At 42.6% G+C, this 14,458-nt stretch overlaps 1 long non-coding RNA gene across 2 annotated transcripts; it reads left to right on the top strand.

Moving 5' to 3' along the window:
• Positions 1 to 5,201: 5,201 nt before the first annotated feature.
• Positions 5,202 to 13,137, top strand: LOC148130743 (uncharacterized). Of its 2 annotated transcripts, none has more exons than XR_015749277.1 (3): positions 5,202 to 5,857; positions 9,618 to 9,677; positions 10,374 to 10,790. It is a non-coding gene; the product is annotated as an uncharacterized LOC148130743 (long non-coding RNA). The 2 variants fall into 2 exon arrangements; XR_015749276.1 differs by lacking the exon at positions 10,374 to 10,790 and adding an exon at positions 11,864 to 13,137 and having other exon boundaries at positions 5,204 to 5,857; positions 9,618 to 9,667.
• Positions 13,138 to 14,458: the final 1,321 nt, after the last annotated feature.

Below are 14,458 nucleotides of genomic sequence, written 5' to 3'. Positions count from 1 at the left end.
GCCCCTGCTTTCAACCTACTGTTGATAAACTCATAGACAAAAATTTGCTGGGAGAAGAGGATAATCAATATCTTAAAGTTGGAATGGGTGAAGATAATTTTAATAGAATAGAATAGAATAGAATAGAATAGAATAGAATAGAACAGAACAGAACAGAACAGAACAGAACAGAACAGAATAGAATAGAATAGAATAGAATAGAATTCTTTATTGGCCAAGTGTGATTGGACACATTTGGTGCAAATGCTGTCAGTGTCCATAAAAGAAAAGATACATTCACCAAGAGTCAAGGATCATAAGGTGCAACACTTAATGATAGTCATAGGGTACAATCAGCAATCAAATCATACTAGGAAACAGTCAATACAAATCGTAAGGATACAAGCGATAAAGTTACAGTCATACAGTCACAAGTGGGAGGGGATGGGTGATAAGGAGTGATGAGAGGATTAATAGTAATAGTAGTGCAGACTTTGTAATAGTTGAACAGTGTTGAGGGAATTATTTGTTTAGCAGAGTGATGACTTTTGGGGAAAAACTGTCCTTGTATCTAGTTGTTCTGGTGTGTAGTGCTCTATAGGGTCGTTTTGAAGGAAGGAGTTGAAACAGTTTATGTCCAGGATGTGAGGGGTCTATAAATATTTTCACAGCCCTCTTTTTGACTCGTGCAGCATACAGGTCCTCCATGGAAGGCAGGTTGGTAGTAATTGTTTTTGTCTTTGCTATGGGCTGCAGATAAGAGGAAAATAACATTTTGGGGAACATATCACTTGAAAATAGATACTGGGGCATATTTACTCTGCAGAATGTACTCTCAGGCAAACAGGCAATGAAGCTAAATTGCTTTGGTGACATCGGTGTCCTTGAATTTCATTACCCCTCCCCCAAAAAGTACGTTTCTTAAAAATTTTTGCTTTTCTTTTTTGTTCTTGATTTTTTTCATTGGTGTTGTTTTCTACTGGTGAAAAATCCAAACAACCTAATGAGCTTTTAAGCTATAAAAAGTCCTAAGTTGGAAATAATTTCAGGATTCCATAAAGAGGAACTCTTTAATATTTCACGAAGCGCGACCAAAATCACAGCATGATTGGCCCTGTAGCCTTTAAAATGTAAATGTATTTTCTGCCTACAGAGTAAGGGAGAGAGACTGATAGTGGCTCTCTGTGCGACCTGATTTTTCCATTTAAGAAACTGTGTTTTTACAACAGTGATATAAGAGGCCCTGTATGTTCAAAGGAACACATTTTGGAAGAAGCATTAGGTTATATGTACAAGGAATGTGTTTTGTTTTGGACATTAAAGATGCTTCATGGTTTATTTTGGTTTAAACATTTTCTGTTTGAACTCAAAACTGAAGAACAGCATGAATAATTGCATATATAGTATACTGCCAGTTGCTTTAAAGATTACCATAAATTTCCTTGCTTGGCTCCTTAAGCAAAATCCTGTGATCTAGTATTTTACCCTTGTGGTTGTTTAAAAGGTGGAAACAAAGTTATAAACTTGTTTGTTTTGCCAATAAGGAAGAGGAGTCAACGGCATTTTTAAAACTCTTCTTGGTGCAAAAATTCAGGAGCCTTACAGGTGATAAGAGGAAGAACGTTTCACAAGGTTTCTATTTGTTCTTGAAATAATTCTATTAACACGCAGCACAAAATATGCAGAGAAAAATCATAAAGTCATTTCTGTCCTTGAGTTTGAGTTATTTTCTTGCAGACATTTCGTTACCAAGCTAGATAACATCCTCAATTCCAGTAAAAGAACAGTGGTGGGATTCAACCAGTGTAATTACCAGTTCGTCCGAACCAGTCCATACCGGCTGAATCCCAGACCTGTAAAAGAGTCTAAATAAGCTAACACTGTTAAGGTACTCAGAGAGCACCAAGGACCTCCAGTGCTCCTCCTCCTCCTTTCTGGCACTGTTGATGTTACCTAGCTGGGTCGTGAAATGTCTGCAAGCACAGTTCTATGCTGAGCTGCAAATATTCTCTTCTATCCATACCAAGTTCTTTCTTTTTGTAAGTTGAAGGTTGGATGTTCTGCCAAATGTCCTACATTGGGTGGAGTGCACTGCTCCCATGTGCCAAGAGATGTCCATGAACACAGAGGCAAAATAGATCACTGTTCTGATCCAAGCCTCGTTCAAATAAAATAAACACAAAGTATATAGAAAAGCAAACCTTTTTAATGCATCTCTGTGATTTCTGTTCATTCACAGCAAAGAGTCATTAAAACTAATTGTCCCAGATAAGAGCAAGCCCTTTCAAGGTTACGAAAGGCTGCAGAAATACAAGATTAACTGTAGAGAAATATTCCAAACCAAAAGACTCCAAACACGAACCAGAACAGACAGGACTTCCATGAGAACTTGGAGTTGAAAGAACTTCTTTGCTTCCTGCAAAGAAGCCAACCCCGAAGGACGGCTTTTATCCCTTATGGGAGGAGCCATCACCTTGCAGCCTTACTCCCAAGTTGCCCGTGCTGCTTCAGCTGCTTTGTCCTTTGAGCAGCCCTACGTTCATGCACACTGAGCACAGGCACCCCGGGGTCCTCTTTGTCACTGCTGCTGGACTCCACAAGCTCTGAAGGCAGCACCCCACTCTCCGATAGTCCCTGCCCTATCCCTGCATCACATGTAAGCCCCTCATCCAAGTCCTCGCTCTCAGAGGCCTCGGCCATCCACACCTGCTGCCGGCGAACCACAACAATCACCATCCAGCATCCTCCTTTAACTTCCAATATTTTTGGCAAAAGTCAGACTTATTTTTGTTCAGGCAATTCCTTTCATGGGGGAAAAAAAACCATTGTTCCTTACCTCTGAATAAGTTTGCTCAGAATTAACTTCAGCCTATGTGGAAGAGGCTTGCAAAATTTTAAATTTGCATAGGGGTACGGATGACCCAAATGGCTAATAAGGGAATTGGGAAACAGTTTTGCTATCTCTGCTGTTATTTGTCACATCTGCAGAGTTCTCCTAAGGTTTTGCCCTTGAAGCTGCTTTGTATACATTTTCCATTGTTGTCTTATTGCTTTGGCACTAAAATTGTCTTGCGGAGGAGTGACTCAGAAGAGCGTAAATTTCTGATGAATTGGAAGATCAATGCAGAGTTGCACTGAACTAACTCAAGGCAAACCTTCCTAAGGACCAACGTCTAATATCCTAAGGAAGAGAGAATGGAATAGAATAGAAAATAGCGTAGCATAGCATAGCATAGCATAGAGCTGGAAGGGACCTTGGAGGTCTTCTAGTCCAGCTCCCTGCTCTGGCAGGAGATCCTATACCATTTTAGACAAGTGACTGTCCAGTCTCTTCTTAAAAACCTCCCCACAACTTCTGAAGCTGTTGCACTGGTTGATTGTGCTCACTGTTAGGAAGTTTCTCTTTAATTCCAGGTTGCTTCTCTCCTTGGTTAGTTTCCACCCATTGCTTCTTATCCTGCCTTCAGGTGCTTTGGAAAATAGATTGATCCCCTCCCTCAAATACTGGAAGACTGCTATCATGTCCCCTCCTAATTCTTCTTTTCTTTAGACCAGCCAAACCCAATTCCTGCAACCATTCTTCATACATTTTAGACTCCAGGCCTTTGATCATCTTAGTTATTCTTCTCAGAACTTTTTACAAAGTCTCAACATCTTTTTTTGTAATGTGGTGACCAAAACTCGATGCAGTATTCCAGCTGTGGCCTTAACTAAGGCTTTCTAAAGGCTTAGTTTATAAAGGCTTTATTTTTTTAAAAAAAAACAGGTTATATATTCAGAGAATCTTACCAGCAAATAGTTGAAGCACATTTACTTATCCTAATGCCAAAGAGAGTTTTCTAGATCCCATTTAATCTTTTTTTTTTTCTGAGTAATTTGGATACAACAATTTTCTAATTCTCTTTGTGAGTCGATTGAATGGGTCTGTATGAGACAAGTACTGTTTTGATTCTCGCTCAAGGTATATCAAGTCCTTAATTAAAAAAAAAAAGATTGCCAGGCCATGGTAAATTCACCTGGATGAATCTTGTTTTCTGGTTGATAGAACCTTCAGGGTGATTATTAATATTATTACTTTATTGTCAGAGTACAACATATATACAATGTGATTGGCTGAGCCTCCCTTCGTGCACACACACCCAACACAACTCACAGTGAGGAAAGAAGTCCCTAACCCAGTCCCAATCTTATTACACTATGTGACCTTGTTGCACAACATGCCAGCCCTACAAGTCTGTCCTACTATGTTGACATGAAGTTATTTTCCATTCAGGAGTCTGACAGCCCAGGGGTAGAAACTGTTCTTCAGCCTGTTGGTGCAGATGGCTATGCTTCTATATCTCCTATCCGATGGTAGGAGAGTGAAGAAGTGCTGACTGGGATGTGAGTCATCCCTGAGAATTTTCCTTACTCTTCTAACGCAGTGAGTCCTAGGGAGATCATCTAGAGGTATCAGGGGACAGCCCACAATGTTTTGTGCTGTGCTCACCACCCTCTGTAATGTCTTTTAATCCGTGGCTGTCAAGCCAGCAAACTACACTGTCATACAATATGAGAGGACACTTTCTGTCATGCCCTTGTTAGAGTTGGACTCTGAGGGAGAGGAGGAACAGCCGACAGGGAGTGGAGGTGGGGCTCCGGAGGTTGTGGAGGAGGCTGGGGAAGAGCAGAGAGTGGTTGGGCAGTCAGAGGAAGAACCAGGCCCATCCCCTCTTCATCCTAGGGCACGCAGGGAGGAATGGAGAAGAAAACAACCTGGCTTATGAGAGAGGAAGCAGCCATGATCCCCCTCATTGGTTGCAGCTGAGGAGAATAGTATATAAGAGAGACAGTCAAAACACACCATTGCCAGAAGCAAAGTGTGTTTTATTTTGGGCTGAAGTTATCTTGGTTGGTGTCCTTCCAACAGACTGTGCCTTGTTATCTCCTTGAAGGTGGTAATTACTTATCCTGGTCCGTTGTTGGAACTTCCTTCATTATAGTTTGTTTTGGTTTTTTATTTCACCTCTATCTGCTCATTAAGTTTGGACTGTATTGCTTTCTTTTGAAGACTATTTTTGAGTACGTTTTATCTCTGAGAATAATTGAGCAGTGGGGCCAAGTTGGAGGCATTAAAGGACATTTATTTACGTTTTGGATTTTGTTATGTTTGTGTTACACTCTGGGTCATCACACTTTCTATTGTGGACCGGTAAAAGGAGATCATCAGTCGTTGTTCCACTTTATTCTTTCACAAAACCCTGAGGAAACGGAGTCTCTGTTGGGCCTTTCTGGCCACCTGGGTTGTGTTGATTTTCCAGGTAAGATCTTCGCTGAGGTAGACGCTCAGGAATTTAAAGGAGGAAACACTCTCCACACAGCCCCCCTCGACATAAAGTGGGACAGGTTCCTCTCTCTTCTTCCGGAAGTCTAACACCATCTCCTTTGTCTTGCTGATGTTCAGATGCAGGTTGTTTTCCAGGCACCATGAGGATAATTTTTGAACCTTCCCCCTGTACGCGGTTTTGTCTCCACCTGTAATGAGACCCAATACGGTGGTATCACCTGCGAACTTAATGATCACAGTGGATGATAGCTTACGATACGTAAGGATCACACATCATTTTGCTTTCTTTCTTCTTTTTTTAAGCAAGACTTCTCAGTAGGCTATATTTTTAATGGGAATCGGGATGAGGTAAATGACATTAAATTTTAGTTACTATTTTATGATGTTCCCTTTTATGGTTGGTGTTTCCAAGTCTGTAATCACCTACTTAAAACTGCCAGCGGAGAAATGAAGTGCTCACTCTGGCGTGGAGTCCAAAGTACTTCTTCCAAAACATGTTTGAAGCATGTGTGGATCCAACCATCAGGTGACTTGGCTTCGTTCTTCAGAGGTGTGAGTTATCAGGAGCCACCGATAACGCTCATCCATGCTAACGCCATTAACATTGGAAGCACGGAGCACTGAAGCATTAAAGCATCATGCTTCAAATGTTTTTTTGAAACTCTTTCCAATGATTAGTCTTTTTTTACCCACTGCCGAACTGATTTTTTTTTTTAAAAAAAAGAGACCAGATGGCACTAGTTTTTCCTGTCCAGAAACCCTTGCCAGAAAGAATTCTGAATCCTGCGCTGTACTACACATACGCTGTAATTTCAAATTGTCTAACTGAAATGGGATAACGCTGTTGAGCCTGTTTAGCTGTTTTCCACAACTTCAGGAGCAATGGTGGGTAGAGACCAGCCGAATCAGAAATCCTAGACCAAGCCGAGTCCAAAAATGCTAGAGAAGCCAGGCACTCAGACAAATCAACTATCAACAGGTACATAGAAATAATAATAATAACAACAACAGAATAATAGTGTTGGAAGGGATCTTGTATCTAATCCAACTCCCTGTCCAAGCAGGAGACACTATACCATTTCTGACAGATGGCAGTCCAGTCTCTTCTTGAAAGCTTCCAGGGATGAAGTTTCCACAACTTCCAAAGGCAACTTCTGTTCCATGGTTTGATTGTTCTCACTGTCAGAAAATTTCTCCTTATGTTTAGGATGAATCTCTCCTTGATTAGTTTCCATCCATTATTCCTTTTCTGGCCTTCAGGTGCTTTGGAAAATAGCTTGACTCCTCAAGTATTAGGACACTGCTATCATGTCTCCCCTGGTCCTTTTCTTCACCTGACTAGCCATGGAACAGTTCTTCATATGCTTTAACCTCAGGGATGGGATCCGACTGGTATAACTACCGGTTCTGTCGCTCTGCGTCACGTGTGCATGCGTGTGCACGAGTCACGTGAGTCGTGTGAGTGCAATTTATGATCTGCTAAGCTGCCCGGACAGCTGAGCAGCACTGTGTGCAAGTGCGCAACAGTTGGAAAATCCCTTTTTTCCTGCTTTTTCAACTGCAGCTGTGTTGTGCAAAGCAGCTGCGGTTGAAAACCCAGGAAATAAAGGTCAGATAAGAGCCCCAGCAGGCGGGCGGGCCAAAACAGCAGCAGACATAGAACCGGTTCTATATATGCTCTCTGTTTGCTGCTTTTCATAGCAACCGGTTCTACAGAAGTGGACAGAACTGGTAGAATCCCACCCCTGTTTAACCTCCAGTCCCCTAATCATCTTTGTTGATCTACTCTGCACTCTTTCTCAACCTGTGGGTCGCCTGAAGAGATGGCTCTGTATGCCACTTGCAGCACGCGTGCCATAGTTTCGCCATCAGGGTTCTAGAGTCTCAACATCATTTTTATAGTGTGGTGACTAAAACTCGATGCAGTATTCCAGGTGTGCTCTTACTAAGGCTTTATAGTACTAGCACCTCATGGTTACTAACAGTTCTGTGGGTGTGGCTTGGTGGGTGTGGCAGGGGAAGAATATACTGTAAAATCCCCATTCCCTCCCCACTCCACTAACCTGCTTTCCAGCTCCGTTCTCCTGTGCAGGGCAACCAAAGGAGACCCAGCCGATCAGCTGTGGGAGTGGTTTGATGGGCATGGTGTTCTGTGGGCGTGGCTTGGTGGGCATGGCAGGGGAAGGATACTGCAAAATCCCCCTTCCCTCTCCACCCCACTGACCTGCTTTGCAGCTCCGTTCTCCTGTTCAGAGCAACCAAAGAAGACCCAGTCGATCAGCTGGGACTCAAGGGGAGGCAGAGATGGGTTGGGGGGGGGGCAGTCAGAGGTGGGATTGGCCGGTTCTCTGGACTACTAAATTTTTCACTACCGGCTCTCCAGAACTGGTACGAACTGGCTGAATCCCACCTCTGAACAGAGGGATTGAATCAAGATCATTTTTGGTCCCAAAGTTCTGAAATTGCACTTGGTATCTTCTTGGCAGAAGAAAGTCAATTAGTCACACCAACTTGTTCCTGCGTTCCCTTGGGGTAGCTCTTCCGAAACTTGAAAGTCCACATTTAATAGAGTTGGTGGGTGTCAGGAGCTAAAAAAGCACCTCGGATAATGGAGTAGCAGCTGCTGCCTGCTGGAATAATAGCCGAAACACAATGAGCCAATTGATGGAAAGAACAAAAGATCTTGGACAGTGCCAAGTGGAGACGAAAAGAAGTCAAGGGCCTTTGATCTCAGCAACAGTTAGCACAGCGGGAACTCCGCTCTCTTCTCCATTGAGAGAAAATAAGGTTTTGCTCAGCTCTCATTGGTTAGAGCCCTTTCAAATCGACAAGGATGCTGCATTTAAGGGACATTGCAATTGAAAAGAAAGTTGGCTTTGGCATAGGCGCTCCATCCCTGGAGGTGATTAAGAAGACACGTGCGTGAAATGGTCCAGGGTCTCCTGCTTCATCGGGGTGGGGGGAGGGTTGGCTCAGAACAGCGGCCCCCAACTTTTGGGGTACCGGGGACTGGTTTTGTAGAAAGAGGTTTTTCCACAGACCAGGTGTGTGTGTGTGGTGTTTCACGTACTTTCTGCATCCTGTTCACTTGTTTTCGTGGACCAGTTTCTGGCATGGAACAGGGGTTGGGTGTTGTGGCCCACCAGCAGCCAGCCGAGCTGGTGGTAGACTCGGACAGTGAGGAGGTTGGGGAGGAACATGGGCCAGTCCTGGAGTCTGGGGAAGGCTCTGATGAGGGCTCTGCGTTGGAGGCAGAGATGGGGCCAGGGCTGTCTGACAGTTATCAGCTGCCTTTGGAGTCGGAGATCAGTGGGGAAGAAGAACAGCTGGAGCCTGTTCTCTATGTGCGCATGCACAGAGCTGCCAGGAGAAGGGAACAGTTAAGGAACAGGGGTTGAGTCAGGAGTAAAGACACAGGTGGACGGTGAATGGCTCCTCCCAGAAGGAATAAAGAGGAGCGAAAGGGGAGTGGTGTCTGCAGGAGACAATTAGTTCAATTCATGAGGGTGAAGATCTGTTCCTGACTTCTTGCCAAGTAATTGCTGCTACAGTGTGGCGTTTGGAACCTATCGACCTGGCAACTCTCCCAGCCTGAGAAAGGTCTGTCATTCTGAAATCTCATGAAAGACTGTTGGCCAGGACTTTTCTGGAGAGGAATTCCCTTTAACCTAAATAAAAGGGGTTTTTATTGGGACGAGGAGTCGAGGAAAGTCTGCGGAGTCCGGGGAGGGCAATCCTGCCCCCGCCATGGTGCAAGAGGCCGACTAGGCCATGCAACCAAGCAGAGAATCCTTTGCTAAAGTTTTTGAAGTCCACCCCTGATTGTCACCGGTCTTTTTCATAGCTTTCCAGCCTTTTGAACAGCTATTTTTGGTGGAGGGAAATTGCACCCAACCAAAAATGGAGAAGTGCTCCGACAGGAAACACAAAAATAAATAAATATGTCCTTTTCATCTCGTGCCTGGATTCTGATGTCCGCAATTCTGTCTTTTGGACTAAGTTTTCATTGCTCATTCATAGCTCCTCGGAAGCAGGAGGCTGCCTGGCTGGGTACAAAAAGGCCCCCCTCGTTTCTTGGAACTCTCCTCTGTGTGTAAATGTGTTCATCCATTTCCAGTTGGATGAACGGAAAATAATGACATTTCGGTGTTACCAAGCATATGAAAAATCCCAAACCGTTTTCTCGTGTCGTCCTCACGAAACATAGATTTATGGCGAGTTAAGGTTAACGTAAGCCTACCTATATCCTTGGAGGAAAGTAAGGAGTGAGTCCGACATAACACTGTGTGTGATCTAATAGTTTCTGATTTAGGGCCTGGAGATCCTTGGGACCCATTTCTGCCTGGTGTTTCTGCTCAACTGGTAAGAATTTGTCTTCTTCGGGAACCTCAAAGGTGGGTCAAACAATCAATGAATCAGAATAAAGCTGGAAGGGACCTTGGAGGTCTTCTAGTCCAACCCCTTTCTCAAGCAGGAGGCCCTCTACCATTTCAAACCAGTGACTGTCCAGTCTCATCTTAAAAACCTCCAGTGATGAAGCACCTGCAACCTCTGAAGGCAACTTCTGTTCCACTGGTTGATTGTCCTAAATGACAGGTCGTTTCTCCTTCATTTCAGGTTGCTTCTCTCCTTGATTAGTTTTTTTTAAATTTTATTTTTATTTTTATTTATTTTTGTCAAGCGATTATAAGATAACAGGTAAAAGTATAAACATAGTTATGAATACATGAAATGGATACATATAAGAAAAATAAAAAGAAACAATAGGACAGGGACGGTAGGAACATTGGTGCGCTTATGCACACCCTCTTTCCATCCATTGTTTCTTCTCTTACCTTCTGGTGCTTTGGAAAAACAGTTGATTCCCTCCACTCTGTGGCATCCTTTCAAATACTGCAATACTGCTATCATGTCACCCCCTGGTCCTTCTTTTTTCTAGACTGGCCATACTCAGTTCCTGCAATTGTTCTTTGTATGTTTTAGTCTCCAGGCCTTTCATCCTTTTTGTCATGCCCCTGTCAGAGTCTGAATCCGAGGAGGAAAACGAACAGCTGACAGGGAGTGGGAGTGTGGCTCCGTTGGCTGTGGAGGAAACTGGGGAAGGGCAAAGTCCAGCTGGGCAGAGTAGGGAAGAGGTAGAACAAGAGAGGAGTTCAGAGGAAAACTCAGGCCCACCCCCCTCTTCATCCCAGGGCACGCAGGGAGGAATGAAGAAGAGAGCAATGTGGGTTGCATGGCTTATGGGGGAGGAAAGGGCCCTGTTTCCTTTCATTAGCCACAGCTGGGAATGAGAGTTTAAAAGAACTGAATGCTGACTGCGGCAGCTGCTGGGAGCAAACGTGACTTTATCCTGTGTTGCTTATCTGTGTTCCCGGCATCCTCCCAACTGTGTTGAGTTATTGCTGTGCCTTCATGTCTGGAATTCTTGTTCCTGCCCTTCCAAACTAATTACCTCATCTTGCCTTGATTGGACTTATAGTTACAGTTTTTGTTGACCACATTTTGGACTTGATTCCCTGCGGTCAAAGGCTGTTCCTGGGAGAGTTTTTATCCAGCTCAGAAGGTAACCAGGACATTGGGGGCAAAGTTGGAGCTAATAAAGGGACTCCTACTGATTATCTGACTGTGTTGCCTTTGTGCCACACCCCTTTGGGTTATCACAATCTTCGTTTCTTTTCTCTGCACTTTTTCCAAAAGTCTCAACATCTATTTTTGTCAGGCGGTGACCAAAACTGGATGCAGCATTCCAGGTGTGGTTTTACTAAGGCGGTACTAATATTTCATCTGGTTTTGATTCTATGCCTCTGTTTATGCCACCGAGGATTGTACTAGCTTTTTGGCTGCTGCTGCACATGGCTGGCCCATGTTTAAGGGATCATCCCAAATCCCTCTTAGAATTCTTGTTTATTAGCCGGGTTTCACCTCATCTGAACTTGTACCTTTGGTTTTTCCTGCCTAAGTTTAAAACCTTGCTTTTCTCCACATTAAAATTTTCCTTTTGTTGGATGGGGCTCATTGTGCAAGTCTGTTGTGATCTTTTTTGGATCCTGTCATGTCCTTCCTCCTAAATTTGAATGGCATCCCCTCAGATCCAGGGATCAGTTTTATTTCTTTCTTTTTAACAGCCCTTAGGGTGGACCCATTGTGAGCTGCTCCTTTGTATAATCTGAAGATTAATGAATGCAGAGTTCCATTGTCTCTGACTCTGTGATTTATATGGTAATGTTATTTGTGGTTTGGATTCTGTACTCTTTAACCTGGTTTGCATAAATAGGATATACAGTATAAGCTGCTCCATGGCTTGGAGTAATGCGTGCATCCTATAAATAAGTAAATAATTTTATTTTGCTGATCTTCTCCCTTCAGGAATGCAGAGCTATCATGTCACAATGTTCTCCTATCATCCTCCTTGGTCTTCCCACCTAAGAGATCTGTTCATATTTTGGAGATGTTTTATTTCAATATGCATGTCCTTGATTTGCTAAGTACCCTTACAAAGTTTTGCAGGTAGTCATGTTTGAGTCACATCAATGACAGTTTAGGCACTTTTATTTTCAGGCACAAACAACCAGAACCACTCATGGACAACCTTAATCAATAACTTCATTGTTTACCACCTACGTTACAAGAACTGCTTGTCTTCCCTTGGGAACAACCAGCTAAGATTTCATGCATGGATTACTACAAAATATGGGATAAGTTTTATGGTTGGTTAGAAAAGAGGAAGGATCAAGACAATAAGAAATGATTAAATGTATTTACATATATATATATATATATATATATATATATATATATATATATATATATATAGTAAATTTGTATGATTTTTTATATGTGAGTTAGCAATGTAAGACAAATATGTGGGTTAGGAGGATTGTACCATGTTCAATGTTTTTAATGTATTTTTTTGGTTTTTGTTTGTGTTTGTTTGTTCAATAAAATCTTTAAAATTAAAAAAAAATATTTCATGCACGGTGATTCCAAGCTAGGACCTCACTTGACTTCTCCTTTCAGCCTAGCTGGCAGTTTCCCAGCATCAATATGTATTTTGCCAGGAGATTTATTTCTCCAAATGCACAGAAACACATTTATGGAGACCTATCTGAAAGGTCTTTGAACTCACTGTTTTGCTTTGGAGAGAGATAACAAGGGTGACTGAATTATTCCTGGGAAAAAATATCTAGACTTTCACTCAAGACTCACAAGGAAGGGAAAACATCAACATTCAACCAGAGGAATAAGTTTATTTTATATTCACAGAAAACAAGCAAGTTAATTTATCAAGCTTGCCTCTTTCTTGCCTTTCCTTCTACACACTCTTCCACTTCCACATACCTCTACAATCTTCAAAATTCTTCTTCAAAATTCTGAATAAACCTTTGTCTTTCAGATGGAAAAATCACAATTCTCTTCCAAAAGGGAAATTAGAGAACTTTTGGAGCACATTTTGACACCAGGAGGGGAGGGGGTTGATCCGGGCATCGTCCCCCCCTTCCTCCTATAACGAAAATGCTTAATTGGGATTTCACTACACCTAAGGTTTGCGGCAAATATTTTACTGAGAAAAGCTACATTAACGTATGTATTTAAGGGGTGCCCGCATATAAATCGGTGCCACTGTAGGCACCCTATCAAAATTTGTGTAATTAAGTGTCAGAAAGGATTTATATGTCTATTTGTCTGTGAGGCTTGTCTTTTGTAATTTAAGCAGCAATCCTGCACGAGCTATTGCAGTTTTTGGTCAATCAATTTCATGACTCGTTTTCTGGAATGAAAAAAAGCCACAGGAGTCTGTAGCCTTCAGATGTGCCACCCTTCCCCTTACAAATAACAGGTGCATATCAGAGGAACCCATGGAAATTAATTTAAAAAAAAAATCACCTACAGCCCAATTCTTGGTATCTTTGTTTACTCCAAAGTAAGATTTCTAAAATACAAACAGAGCATTGCAACTTTACTGTGTTGACCCGGGGCGTGGCACAAAAGCAACAAAGTCACAAAAATAGGTAAAGTCCCTTTAATACCTCCAATTTGGCCCCCAATGTCCAGTTATCTTCATCTGGAGAAAAGAAAACTCTCCCAAGAACAGTTTTTAAAGGGAACAAATTCAGTCCGAACCCAAAGTACATATAAATTATAAATAAAAAATCGACACAAACCACGCTGCAGCAATTAACGAGACAGGGCAGGATAAGGAATTGCAGACTTCAAAAAATAATAAAAACACACACAGTTGGGAGGACGCCAGAACCAGATAAGCCTCGACAAACAAATATAATTCATGCTTTGCTTCCAGCAAGGTGCTGTGCACAAACACTCTTTTAAAATCCTCTTTTCCCATCTGCAGCTAATGAAGGGAATCAGGGCCCTTTCCTCCCCCATAAACCATGCAACTCACATTGCTCCCTTATCCGTTCTTCCCTGCATGCCCTAGGATGAAGAGGGGGTGGCCCTGGGTCTTCCTCTGAATGCCCAGCCGGACTGTGCCCTTCCCCAGTTTCCTCCACAGCCACCAGAACCACACTCCCACTCCCTGTCAGCTGCTCGACCTCCCCCTCGAAATCAGATTCCAACAGGGGCATGACATTTACTTTACCAATGGGCATCAATGAATCCAAAGGTCATATATGTCATTTGTGAGCTCCTGTGGTGGTGCAGTGATTAAGATGATGGAGAAGAACTTGAGAAACCTTGGTCCAAAGCCACCTTCAATGGTAAACCCAAATGAAGGTGGCGTTTAACTCTTTCACAATTCCAGCCACTTAACAGAATAACAGAACTGGAAGTTTTGGAGGTCTTCTAGTCCAACCCCTGTTCAAGCAGGAGACCCTTACAGAATCCTAGTCATTCCGTGATATTAACAGAATGGAAAAGGATAGAACAGAGTAGAATAGAATAGAATTAGAACTGAGGAATGAACAATTAGATTAGATTAGATTAGATTAGATTAGATTAGATTAGATTAGATTGGATTGGATTGGATTGGATTGGATTGGATTGGATTGGATTGGATTGGATTGGATTGGATTGGAGTGGATTGGAGTGGAATAGAATAGAATTGGAATAGAGGAATGAAGTAGATTAGATTAGATTGAATTGGATGGGGCTGAAATGGAATGGAATAGAATAAAATTAGAATAGAGGAATGAA

This window comes from Notechis scutatus, chromosome 4, assembly GCF_049901735.1.
Source record: "Notechis scutatus isolate UNSWTSFEM ecotype Mainland chromosome 4, rNotScu1.2, whole genome shotgun sequence".
NCBI classification, from domain to species: domain Eukaryota; kingdom Metazoa; phylum Chordata; class Lepidosauria; order Squamata; family Elapidae; genus Notechis; species Notechis scutatus.
This window is presented reverse-complemented; position numbering and strand designations above follow the sequence as displayed.